Below are 13334 nucleotides of genomic sequence, written 5' to 3'. Positions count from 1 at the left end.
GAAAGTAAATGGTAAAAAGCCCAGTCACCGGAATAAGCAGCGAGCCAAGCGCAGACAGCACAGAGGAACCCCCGGAATACAAGGACACCGGAACGCAAAGGTACCGCAGTGTACAGAGCACCGGACAGCGCAGCTTAAAGGGCCAGTAACAAACAAAAAAAAAAAGAGGTACAAGAGACAAGAATGTCTACAGAAAGGAATGCAGTGAAGTACACAGTGCCAAGTCTCACAAATCACAATTACAGCTCCTGGAAATTCAAGGTAAAGATGTTACTTATAAGAGAGGGTACATGGAAATGTATTGAACAGCCTGTGCCTGACCCAGTACCGGGTGATTGGCTAGAGACTGATCAGAAAGCACAAAGCACTATTTCCCTCAGCATAGATGATAACCAGATTGTACATGTATGCAAATGTGATACTGCAAAGAAAATGTGGGAAGAATTACAGAAAGTGCATGAAAGGTCAAATCTCAGCAATAAGCTATATCTTATGAGAAAGCTGTATCAGTCTAAATTAAGTGATGGCCAGCATATGCAGGACTATATCAGAAACACCCTAGAGATTGTGGAGCGCCTAAGGGGTATTGGTGAAGAAATTAAAGATTTTCATGTTGCTGCATTACTATTAAGTGGTCTTCCAGAAAGTTATGACACGCTTGTGACTGCATTAGATGCCAGACCAGATGATGAACTCACACTAGAATATGTGAAAGGGAAACTTGCAGATGAATACAAGAGAAAGTCAGAGACTATTAGCAATAATATATGCAAAGCAGAAACAGCATTAAAGACACAGTACTTTTCTAAAGCTCAGAGTCATTTAAAGGAAACTCGTGAATGTTTTGTCTGTAAAAAGCCTGGTCACCTTAAAGCAGACTGCAGAGTGTGGAAAGCAAGAATGAATCAGTTTAAAAAGCAGGACAGTCATCAAAAGGTTAAAACAGCTGTAAAGAAGGAAGATGCATGTATTGCGACTGCATTTGGGGTCAGCACAAGCCCATATGCAAACCATGTTTGGTGTATTGACTCTGGAGCGACTGCTCACATGACACGTGATAAGGATTTCTTCATTAATCTAGATGAAAGCAAGTCTGAAAAGGTAATTTTAGCTAATGGTCACTATATGACATCAGAAGGAATAGGAGATGGTTATTTCCATTGTCAAGTTCAATCCTCAGCACAAGTCAGAAAAATCCCAGTTAAAGACGTGCTGTATGTTCCCAAACTTGAAAGTAACCTTTTATCTGTAAAGAAGCTTGCACAACAAGGAAATATAGTTACATTTAAGGATGACAGATGCATCATTTCAAAGAAGGGTCATACCCTTGCCGAAGGAAAAATCAAAGATGAACTTTATCAGCTGAAATGCAATGAAACTGTTTACAGTGCTAGACAAGATTTTCATAAGGACTGTATTCATGTGTGGCACAGATGCCTAGGCCACAGAGATCCAGAAGCAGTAAAGAAACTAGCTCAACTTGCAAATGGTATTGCAATCAACCAGTGTAATCAAACAATGAAGTGCACAAGTTGCCTAAAAGGGAAAATGTCCAGAAAATCGTTTCCTAAAGTAAGCACTACTAAATCTGCACAGATACTGGATTTGATACATACAGATGTGTGTGGTCCAATGAGTGTTCTTACTCCCAGCAAGAAGAGATATTTTCTCACATTCATTGATGATTATTCCAGATATACTGTTACTTACCTACTTCAAAGTAAAGACGAAGTTCCACAGAAACTTGAAGAATATCTTGCTGCAGTTCTTAACAAATTTGGAAGAATACCAAAGGTACTGCGAGCAGATAATGGAACTGAATATACAAGTGGTAAAGTGCAAACCATCCTGAAAAAGAATGGAATCGTGTTCCAGACAACCGTTCCATACAACCCAGAGCAGAATGGCACAGCAGAGAGAAAGAACCGAACTCTTTGTGAAAGTGGAAGAAGTATGCTATTTGATGGAAACCTACCTACAACATATTGGGGAGAAGCCATCATGACTGCTACCTATCTTCAAAATCGACTGCCAAGTAAAGCTACAAGTAAAACTCCATATGAGCTATGGAACTGTGAGAAGCCCAACCTGAAGCATCTCAGGATATTCGGAAGCAAAACTTTTGTGCATGTTCCCAAAGAAAAACGTTCTAAGTGGGAATCTCATGCAAAGGAAGGAGTTCTTGTGGGGTACAGTGAAACTCAGAAAGGATACAGAATCCTGCATCCACAGACCAACACAGTAACAATCAGCAGAGATGTAGTGATTGATGAAAACTCAGTATCGCTCAAATTTCATGAGGTTACGCAAATAATTCAACCTAAGGAACAAGAATTTCAGTCAGTGATTCCAGACATTGAAGAGAATCTCAAAGAAAATACTGAAGTCTGGATATGCTCTGAAAGTACTGAAAAAGAAACAGAAGAACCAAGCCAACCTCAGGAGATCAGAAGATCAGAAAGATCAAATAAAGGAATTCCAGCTAAACGCCTTTCTTATATGGTCAGATCAATTCCAGAAGAAGAGCCACAGTCATGGCAGGAAATGCAAAAACTGCCTATTCATAAGAAGCAAAAATGGATAAAAGCTGCTGATGAAGAAATGGAATCCCTTCATAAGCTCAAAACATGGGAGCTCACAGAGCTACCTCAAGGCAAGAAAGCAATTGGATGTAAGTGGGTCTTTAAGAACAAATATGACTCCGAAGGTAATATTCACCGTTTTAAAGCAAGATTGGTCGCAAAAGGATATTCACAAAAATATGGTGAAGATTATGATGCTACTTTTGCTCCAGTTGCCAAGCAAACTACATTCAGAACTTTATTATCCATAGCTGCTGTTCAGCAGATGAAAGTAAGACATTTTGACATCAAAACAGCCTTTCTACATGGAGACATTGAAGAAGAGCTGTACATGACTCAACCAGAAGGCTATGTTAAAAGGGGTAAAGAGAACCTTGTTTGCAGAATGCAAAAATCTCTCTATGGCCTTAAGCAATCAGCAAGAGCATGGAACACTAAGATGAACAAAGTGTTAATCGACGAAGGATTTAAAAGGTCTCAAGCGGATCCATGTTTGTATACAAAAAGTGTATCACAAGATTGGATGTATGTTATTCTATATGTGGATGATGTAATAATAGCGCATCAAGAAGAGAGAGAAATTTCAAAACTAGGTCAAATTCTGAACAAGCATTTCGAGACCAAGGACCTTGGAGATGTGACATACTATTTGGGAATCCAAATCCAGAGAGAGGAAGATGGAAGTTTTCTTCTTAATCAAAATTCTAAAATCTCCACAGTTCTAAACCAGTTTGGAATGTCAGAAGCCAAAGGCATATCAACTCCAATGGATCCATCTTACCTAAAATTGGAAGGAGAAGAAGATCTGCTACCCACAAATGACAGTTACAGACAAGCAGTGGGGGCACTTCTATACATAGCAACCACAACCCGTCCAGATATCTCAGCCACAGTGGGAATTCTCTGCCGACGTGTAAGCAAGCCACGCCAAAGAGATTGGAATGCAATTAAGAGACTTCTTCAGTATCTTAAGGCAACCCAAGAGTTAAGTCTAAAGATTTCTGCATCAGGAGATCTAATTCTCAGAGGATATGTAGATGCAGATTGGGCTGGAGACTCAAGTGATCGAAGATCAACAAGTGGTTACTTGTTCAAGTTAGGACACACTTCAATCTCATGGTCGAGTAGAAAACAAGTGTCAGTTGCATTGTCTTCTACAGAAGCAGAATATACATCAGCTGCTCATGCAAGTCAAGAGTTAATTTGGTTGAAGCAACTTTTGGAAGAATTCGGCAAACCACTAGCTGAACCAACTGTTATCTATGAGGACAACCAAGGATGTATCAAGCTCGCCAGCAGTGAAAGGATAAGTGCAAGAACAAAGCACATTGATGTTAAACATCATCACTTGCGTGACTTAGTAGAGCGTGAAGTTCTAAAGTTTGTTTACTGTGAATCTGACAAGATGTTAGCAGATGTTTTGACAAAGCCATTGTCAAGAGCCAAGTTTGAAGAATTCAGAACTGCAATGGGACTAACAGGATAAGCAGTTGTTGAGTGGGGGTGTTGGAATAAGTTTAAATGCAACAACTCCATTCCTGTTGTAGTCTGCATTGAATGTCTATGAGTGTTCATTTGTCAGCTATGCTGTGATTGTTAAAGTTTGTAAAAAAAAAAAAAAAAAAGGGTCAGAGGACACTCACTGATTGCATCAGTCTGCTGCTGTTTCCTTCACAGAGAGACATGTGTTACATGGACTAGATTATATTGGTAGTTACTGTCAAAGCTTTCTTATTTTGTTCCAGTTCAAGCTGCATATATTAAACACAGTTTGCCTTACGTTGGATTCTGCTGCTTATATGAAGTAACACGCGCTGCTGTGGTAATACTCCGGCTAACACCGCCTAATTTACAGGTGTGTGTCTCCAGAAGCATGAGCTCGGTATAATGTACTGGTGACTGCAACATACTGGTCACTACAGCGTACTGGTCACTACAATGGCAGTTTGCAATTTTCACTCAGCAACACCCACTGCTGCTTGCTTCTGGAATGCACCCATGGAATCAACATCGTCAGTACATCTGTACAGTAGATAAATTCCAAAAGGGTTATAATTTCCAAAATGGGGTCACTTGAGCGGGATTCTGCTTTTCTAGCACTTAGGGGCTCTTTCTACATAATCTGAAAACTATTCTAGGAAAATTTGCGTTCCAGGAGGCAAATACACTGTGTTCCAAATTATTATGCAAATAATATTTCCTCATATTTTCTCTAAATTACCTATCTGAATTGCAGTCATTGTTATTTTCCAGTCATCTACTATTCTAGTATAATTGCAATGTTTTGGAACAAACTGCCTATGAAAACAGTATCTTTAAAAAAAAAAAAAAACACTCAAAATGCATGTTCCAAATTATTATGCACAGCAGAGTTTTCAACCTTTTTTTTTATTTTGAACAAAAAAAATGGTCAATTGTGAAGTTATAAGCATTATCAGCTTATTACAAAATGAAAGCAAACAGTTTTCAAGTGAAAACTTTATTCTAGGTGATGTTACATTTGCACATAGGACCCCTTGTTCGAAAGAAGCTTCTGAACTCTCTCGTCCATGGAATTTGTCAGTTTTTGGATGGTTTCTGCTTCAATTGTTTTGCATATGGACAGAATACCCTCCCAGAGCTGTTGCTTAGATGTGAACTGCCTCCCGCCATCATACACTCCTTTTGATGATGCTCCAGAGGTTCTCAATGGGGTTGAGGTCAGGGGAAGATGGTGGCCACACCATAAGTTTGTCCTCTTTTATGCCCATAGCAGCCAGAGATGCAGATGTGTTTTTTGCAGCATGAGACGGTGCATTATCATGCATGAAAATGATCTTGCTGCGGAAAGCACGGTTCTTCCTCTTGAACCATGGCAGGAAGTGTTGTTTTAGAAACTTCACATAGATTATGGAGTTCATCTTTACCCCTTCAGGGATCATAAAGTGGCCGACAATCTCTCTCCCCAAAACATTACTCCACCTCCTCCTTGTTGGCGCCTTAGCCGTGTTTTCATGGGGTGTCCACCAACCAGCCATCCTCCACTCCATCCATCTGGACTATCGAGCGTTGCACGGCACTCATCGGTGAACAAAACAGTTTGGGAGTCAGTCTTCATGTATCGTTTGGCCCACTGGAGCCATTTCTGCTTGTGTGCAGTGGATAGAGGTGGTCGACAGGATGGCTTACGCACAGCTGCAAACCTCTGAAGGACCCTGCATCTTGTTGTTCTGGGGACGTTGGAGGCACCAGCAGCTTCAAAAACTTGTCTGCTGCTATGACAAGGCATTTTTGCAGCTGCTCTTTTAACCTTACACAATTGCCTGTTGGAAAGAGTCCTCACTTTTTCCTTATCAGCACGCACACGTGTGTGCTGGGAATCAGCTACATACTTCTTGATTGTGTGATGATCACGATGAAGTGTCTTGGCAATGTTGATTGTAGTCATGCCTTGACCTAAATACTCCACAATTTGTTGCTTCTCAGCAGCCAACACATCCTTTTTCTTTCCCATTTTGGCAAAAAATGTAGGCTGCTTAATAATGTGGAACAGCCTTCTTAAGTAGTCTTACCTTTATTTGGACACACCTGCCAAACTAATTAGCACAGGTATCTGCAATTGCTTTCAGTGATATAAAGAGCCCTGACACACATCACCATCAATGAGTTTGAATGACAAACAAGAAAATTCTAACCTTATCACTCCTAAACGCTTTGTGCATAATAATTTGGAACACAGTGTAGTGTTCTGTCCCTCCCAAGTCTCTCCATATGGCTATGTAGTACTACACAGCCACATATGGGGTATTGCCACGTTCAGCAGAAATTGTGGGACAAATTTTGATGCCATTTTTAAAAGAAATTGTCGCACCCCAATACCCCTTTGAAGAGACATACAGGTGGGCCTCATGAAAAAATGTTCCCATTAATAGGAAGTGGGTCTCTCATAGTGTTTGCCTATGCAGTGAATGCAGTTGCAGCCAAATATTTGGACGCACCCCAATACTCCTTTGATGAGTCGTACAAGAGGGCCTCATCAAAAAATATTCTCATTATTAGGAAGTGGGTCTCCCATAGTATTTGCCTATGCAGTGAGTGGCAGAGCTGCCCAAAATTTGGATGCCCCCCAATACCCCTTTGAAGAAATGTACAGGAGGGCCTCATGAAAAAATGTTCCCATTAATAGGAAGTGGGTCTCCCATAGTGTTTGCCTATGTAGTGAATGCAAGGGCTGCCAAAAATTTGTAGGCACTCCATTGCCTCTTGGAAGAGATGTGGAGGAGGGCCTCATGAAAAAATGTTCCCAATATTAGGAAGTGGGTCTCCCATAGTGTTTGCTATGCAGTGAGTGGCAGGGTTGACCAAAATTTGGACGCACCCCAATACCCCTTTGATGAGACATTCAGGAGGGCTTCATGAAAAAATGTTCCCATTATTAGGAAGTGGGTCTCCCATAGTGTTTGCCTATGCAGTGAATGCAAGGGCTGCCAAAAATTTGTAGGCACTCCAATGCCTCTTGGAAGAGACGTGGAGGAGGGCCTCATAAAAAAATTTTCCCATTAGGAAGTAGCTGGTCTTTTATACTTGTAATGCCCATGCACTAAGTATATAGGCTAACGAACATTTACCCCTGGGGGGTATATATGAACACACTCACTGTCTAACAAATTGCTTTTATGGGCATCATAAACATCCTTTAAAAAATGATGTGGGTGTTGCACCACGGACCACGGTCACCCTGGTGATATGGTGGTGTAGGATAAGGATGAGGAGAAGGAGGAGGACAACAGCAAATAGCGAAAATCAGGAAGCATATACCCATGTGTCGGTGTGAAGAGGTGCATGGGAATAGACCTCCCCAAAAAGACACTGGATTTGAGTTTATGTTACGCTGCTATCATTCGGTGGTGTTGAAAGTCTGGCCCAATCCAGCCCTTGTTCATTTTTATAGAATTCAGCCTGTCAGCATTTTCAGTTGACAGACGGATGCACTTATCAGTTATAAGTCCACCAGCGGCACTAAAACATGCTCTGACAAAACGCTATCGGCAGGGCAGGCCAGGACCTCCAAGGCATAGAGAGCCAGTTCATACCGCGTGTCCAGCTTCGATACCCAATAATTGTAAAGCACAGAGGAATCACGGAGGACATTGGTACGATCAGCAAGGTACTCCCTCAGAATCTTCCCAAACTTTGCACTCCTTGTGAGAATACCCCGCGCCGCGCCTCATGGCCTGTGCGATGGGATGGTCTGAGAAAACTCTCCAAGAACTTTGCCAGTGTTCCCCTGCCTCTGCTAGATTGGAGTTGTGTCTCTCTCGCCTGTACTCCTTAGTTGTCCAATGAACTGTGACCTCTGCCACCAGCATTTTCAGATGGGAATTTTTCTAATAATTCCACAACAAGGGCCCTCTGGTACTGCCCCATTTTAGTACACCTGTCCACCTCAGGAATAAGAGATAGAAAGTTCTCCTTGTAGCATGGGTCTAGAAGTGTCACCAACCAGTAATGACTGTCACCAAAAAGTTTGGGAATGCGAGGGTCATGGGAAAGGCAGCATAACATAAACTCCGCCATTCGTGCTAGACTGCTAACAGGCAAGACTTCCGTGTCCTCACCAAGAGGACAACTGACCATGCTCTACTCCTCCTCCCTGTCCTCAGGCTATCCACGCTGAACAGACAGTTGTGCAGGTAGTACCATTTATAGCGCATGAAACTAGCTCTTGTTCTACCTCCTCCTGGTCCCCCAATCCACATTGGGATGAGATGAGGCTGGGCTGTGTGTAATCACCCTGTATGGTTCCTTGTTCCATCTCATCATGCTCCGCCTGCAATGCATCCTCTTTGATTGAGAGAAGAGAGCGCTTCAGAACACAGAGAATCGGGATGGTGATGCTAATTATGCCGTCATCGCTGCTCACCATCTTGGTGGAGTCCTCAATGTTTTGGAGGATGGTACATATGTCTGACATCCATGTCCACTCCTAAGATCTTATGTGTGGAGTACGAACTGAATACCGAAGGCCTTGTTGATGCTGGTAGTCAACAACTGCCCTCTTCTGTTCACAAATCCTTTCAAACATCTGCAGTGTAGAGTTCCAATGCGTGGGGACATCACACATCAGTTGTTGAGCGGAAGCTGTAAATGCTGCTAAAGCACAGAAAGGGCGGCAGAAGCTGAAGCTGATTTTCTAAAATGGGCACACAGGCGGCGTACTTTGACAAGCAGATCCAGGTAGGTTTTGAGAAACCGCTGAACCACGAGGTTAAGCACATGGGCCAGGCATGGTATGTGTGTGAGCTCGCCTCACCTCAGAGCCACCACCAGGTTCTGGCCATTGTCACACATGACCATGCCTAGCTGTAGGTTCAGCGGTGTCAGTCACAGATCTGCCTGCTCTTTCAGCACTGCCCACAACTCTTCAGCACTGTGCGGTTGTCACCTAAGCATATGAGCTTCAGCACAGCCTGTTGCTACTTGGCTGAGGCAGTGTTGCAGTGCTTCCTGCTTGTGATGTGGTCATGGAGGCTGAAGAGGAGGAGGAGGAGGAGGTGCAGGAGCTGTAGACTGTGGGGGCAACCCTGATTGACCTAGGACCCGCAATCCTCGGCATCAGGAGGACATGTTCAATCCCAAGGTCCGACTGGGACCCAGCTTCCACTATATTAACGAAGTGTGCCATCAGCGAGATGTACTGTCCCTGCCCACGAGCACTTGTCTATGTGTCCATGGTTAGGTGGATTTTCCCAGTAACTGCATTGTTGAGGGCACGGCTAATGTTGTGGGACATGTGCTTGTGTAATGCGGGGATGGCACAATGGGACAAATAGTTGCGGCTGGGGACTGAGTACCGAGGGACGGCCATCGCCATCAGGTTGCGGAAAGCTTCCATCTCCACGAGCCTAAAAGGAAACATTTCGAGCACAACCAGTTGCGAAATGTGAGAATTTAGTAGTGTGGCCTGTGGGGCATTGGCTGCGTATTTGCACTTGCGTTCCAGGGACTGGGGTATGGACAACTGAATGCTGCGCTGGGACAAGTACGTGGACGTGCTTGCTGATAGTGATAGCTGAGTGTGTGCAACAACAGGTGCAGGGCAGGAGGCATCTTCGCATGCACCATGGACAGGGGATTGGCTTTCACGCACAACAGCGGAAAAAGCAGTGGTGTCGCCCACAGACACTGTTCCTGGACCCTGGGGTTTGGCCCACAAAGTTGGGTGCTTTGCTGTCATGTGCCTGATCATGCTGGTGGTGGTCAGGCTGGTAGTTTTGCTACCGCTGCTGATGTTGGCCTGACAGGTGGTGCAAATGGCCTTTTGGGGGTTATCGGCAGAGTTTTTAAAAAACAAGCAGACTCGGGAAGACCTAACAGTTGGACTGGCAACTTCCTTCGTGTTGGTGTTATGGGCAACGGTTGCCCGCCTTCTGTCTGCGGCCACCACACTGTTCTTCCTGCCTGTTGGGGTGCTACGCCTCCCTCCCCCTGTGTGCTGCTGTCCTCGCTCTGCATTTTCTCCTGCCAGCTTGGGTCAGTTACTATATCATCCACCACCTTGTCTTCCACTTCCACACCCAGGTCCTCCTCCTGACTTTCCAGCAATTGTGTCTCATCATCGTCCACCTCTTGTGACACATTCCCACCGTCACCTTTGTGTGACTGTGGCTGCTCAAACATTTGGGCATCGCTACATGCAATCTCCTCTTGCCCCTCTTCAAGTGGACCGGATGAGAGGCCCGATTCTATAAATGGAAAAGTGAACAGCTCTTCAGAGTGTTCAAGTGTGGGATCAATTGTCTCTGGGCACTTGGTATGGTGGGAAGAAGGAGGATCAGGGTGAGGAATATGCGGTCCAGACTCACGGCTACTGAGACTTGACCGTGTGGAAGACATGGTGGTAGTGATGGTGGCAAAGGGACTAGAAACATCATCAGCTATCCAACCAACAACCTTTTGACACTGCTCTGGGTTCAATAGTGGTGTGCTAGTAATTGGGACAGACAGGTCGGGCGAGAAGATGTGGGTGTTTGTTGTGGCACAAATGGAGGACAATATTTTCCATGTTAACTACAAATGGCTGAATTTCGAGCGAACTTATATGTGATCCGTGTGACGGACAAACCACAGTTTGAAATAGCTGGTCTGTAGGTAACTATTTTTACCAGCAAATTGGTGACAATAACTTCACTAACATACTGCAATAAAAATTAAATGGAGGGCAGAAATGGCAGATTTTTGAGCGCAGTTATATGTGATCCGTGTGATGGACAAACCACAGTTTGAAATAGCTGGCTTGTAGGTAACTATTTTTACCATAAAACTGGTGTCAATAACTTCACTAACACACTGCAACAAAATTTAAAGGGAGGCCAGAAATGGCAGAATTTTGAGCACAGTTTTTATCTCTGATCTGTGTGTCAGACAAACCACTGCCTGTAGGTAACTATTTTTACCAGCCAACTGGTGTCAATAACTTCGTTAACACACTGAAACAAAATTTAAAGGGAGGCCAGAAATGGCAGAATTTTGAGCGCACTTTTTATCTCTGATCTGTGTGATGGACAAACCACTGTTGTAAATAGCTGGCCTGTAAAAAAAATTATTCCTGGCCCCTGATACTTGGGGCTATGTCTAGAAATATATTTAATAGCAGCAGCAGCAGACAGAACTGGAATGGACCCTCTTACTATATGCACTGCAGTCTGCCACATACACTGCCTGCCTGCCTAGCACTGATATCTATGCAGCTTTATAAGTCCTCAGAAGGACTGTTAGTTGACATGGATATGTGTATTATATATGGTATACCCACAATATGTAAGAACCAAGCAAATCTCTCCCTAGCTCAGCAGCAACTCTCCCTACACTGCCTGATTCCGGAGCAGACCGTGACGAGCAGGACGGCGCCAGGTCTGATATAGACCTGATGACGCTGTGTGGTCAGCTAATCACTGTAATACCACAACCAGCATGACTGGGGCATTACAATGTGTGGCAGACAATCCCTGCATGTTCATTGGCTCTCTAAACAGTGGCAAACATGCATGGCGGGGACCCAAGATCCCGCCGAGCAACCCCGGAAATACTCAGCAGTGAGATGCTCGGGGGAGTACCGAGTAGTGGCGAGCATGCTCGCTCATCACTAGTTAAGATGACCGGGGTCAGCACTGAGAGGTGAGGGATACGCCTTGTCACTCTAGGGCAGTGTTCCCCAAATCCGGTCCTCAAGAGCCACCAACAGGTCACGTTTTTAGTATTTCCTTGGTATTGCACAGGTGATAATTGCATCACCTGCACAGGCAATAATTGCATCACCTGTGCAATACTAAGGAAATCCTGAAAACATGACCTGATGATGGCTCTTGAGGACCGGAGTTGGGGAACACTACTCTAGGGGAATCTCCGGGCATGAAACAACAGCCAACGCTGCTGTAGAGCTAGCGAGGTGATAGACTCCGTCCATTCCAGCTCTCCTCCGCTCGCTCACTCCCCTCCCTCAACCACTTCAAAGTACGCACAGGTCCCGACAAATGGAGAGGACTGAGTGCAGAGAAATGCTGTCCTACCTCGCCTCCTGCTGTCTCCTCTGAGTCCCGTTGCCGTCACTATTTGGGAGAGGTGTGGGTCTGAGTGAGCAACCTGTCGGACTCTTCTGCAGCTGCCCTTACAAAGGCGCCAATTCCGTCATTTTGAGAATCGGGTGAAGTGAAACACTGCTGTTTCTCCATCCAGCACCACCTTTCACCTTCTGTTGTTGAGGGGAGATAGAGCTAGGACCCTGCTCCACTGATCTTTGATACCCTATAGAGACAGCTATAAGCAGTTCTCACAATTGCAGGCATCAAACCTGATAACAAAAGAAAACTATCTGTGTTATATCCAATTTTTTCCTTCACTTTGTTTACTTTGGACTGCAAACTTAAAAGCTAAGAGTAACACTGCCATCTACTGCCCCTTTGTTGAATCACAACTCCATAAACACCATTGAAGCCTCTTATAGCTTACAGCCGACACAAAATAACTTGACCTAGACATCAAGATCAAAATTATATTATTATATTGTTGTTAACTGTTTTATCAAAAGACAAAGTAATCTACTCAACAGCGAAACACCATCGTCCATTTTGGCTGACAGAAACAAAAGCACTTCTTATATAGAGACCACCTATCAGTTAATTCCTCAGGCTGGCTCGAGACGTCTAGGATTTTAGGCACGTTCACCGGCTACCTCTAGTGTGGTTGGATAGGTTCAGTTTTGCGGTCAGTCCAGTTTTCCACCTCCCTAGAGCTTGTTCTATGTTTGTCACCTTGCTGGAGTAATTTGTGATCCTCAACCATTAGGATCATAACAGTATAGCAGGCCAGAAAAGTGTTTAATGCATCGCTGAAGTGGGATTAAAAGAAGACCTGAGTACTTTTTTTTTTTTTTTTGTGCTGCAGTCTGTCTAGCTTCTTTCATCCCCTTGAACTCTGAGTGGTTATTGAGCTCTGCTGCAGACATGGATGTTCAGACTCTGACTACTAGTGTGGATCATCTTGCTGCACGGGTGCAAAGTATTCAGGATTTTGTTATTCATAGCCCTATGTCAGAACCAAAGATACCCATTCCTGAGTTGTTTTCTGGAGATAGATCTAGGTTTCAGAATTTTAAGAATAATTGTAAATTATTTCTATCTCTGAGACCTCGTTCCTTTGATGATTCCGCTCAGCAAGTAAAGATTGTTATCTCCTTGTTGCGTGGCGACCCTCAAGATTGGGCTTTCTCTCTGG

The 13334-nt window shown here is 44.0% G+C and overlaps 1 protein-coding gene across 2 annotated transcripts in view; it reads right to left on the bottom strand.

Annotated features, from left to right (window-relative positions):
• The window catches only part of LOC143788352 (dimethylaniline monooxygenase [N-oxide-forming] 2-like), a 69279-nt gene extending 56873 nt beyond the window's left edge, over positions 1-12406 (bottom strand). For both annotated transcript variants that reach the window (XM_077277980.1, XM_077277982.1), the window contains exon 1: positions 12131-12406. The gene's annotated coding sequence lies outside the window, so the exon portion shown is untranslated. The remainder of the gene's footprint in view (positions 1-12130) is intronic.
• Between the last annotated feature and the right edge of the window lie 928 nt (positions 12407-13334).

Source organism: Ranitomeya variabilis, chromosome 8 (assembly GCF_051348905.1).
Source record: "Ranitomeya variabilis isolate aRanVar5 chromosome 8, aRanVar5.hap1, whole genome shotgun sequence".
NCBI lineage: Eukaryota > Metazoa > Chordata > Amphibia > Anura > Dendrobatidae > Ranitomeya > Ranitomeya variabilis.
Note: the sequence above shows the minus strand (reverse complement) of the source record. Positions and strands in the feature narration are given on the sequence as shown.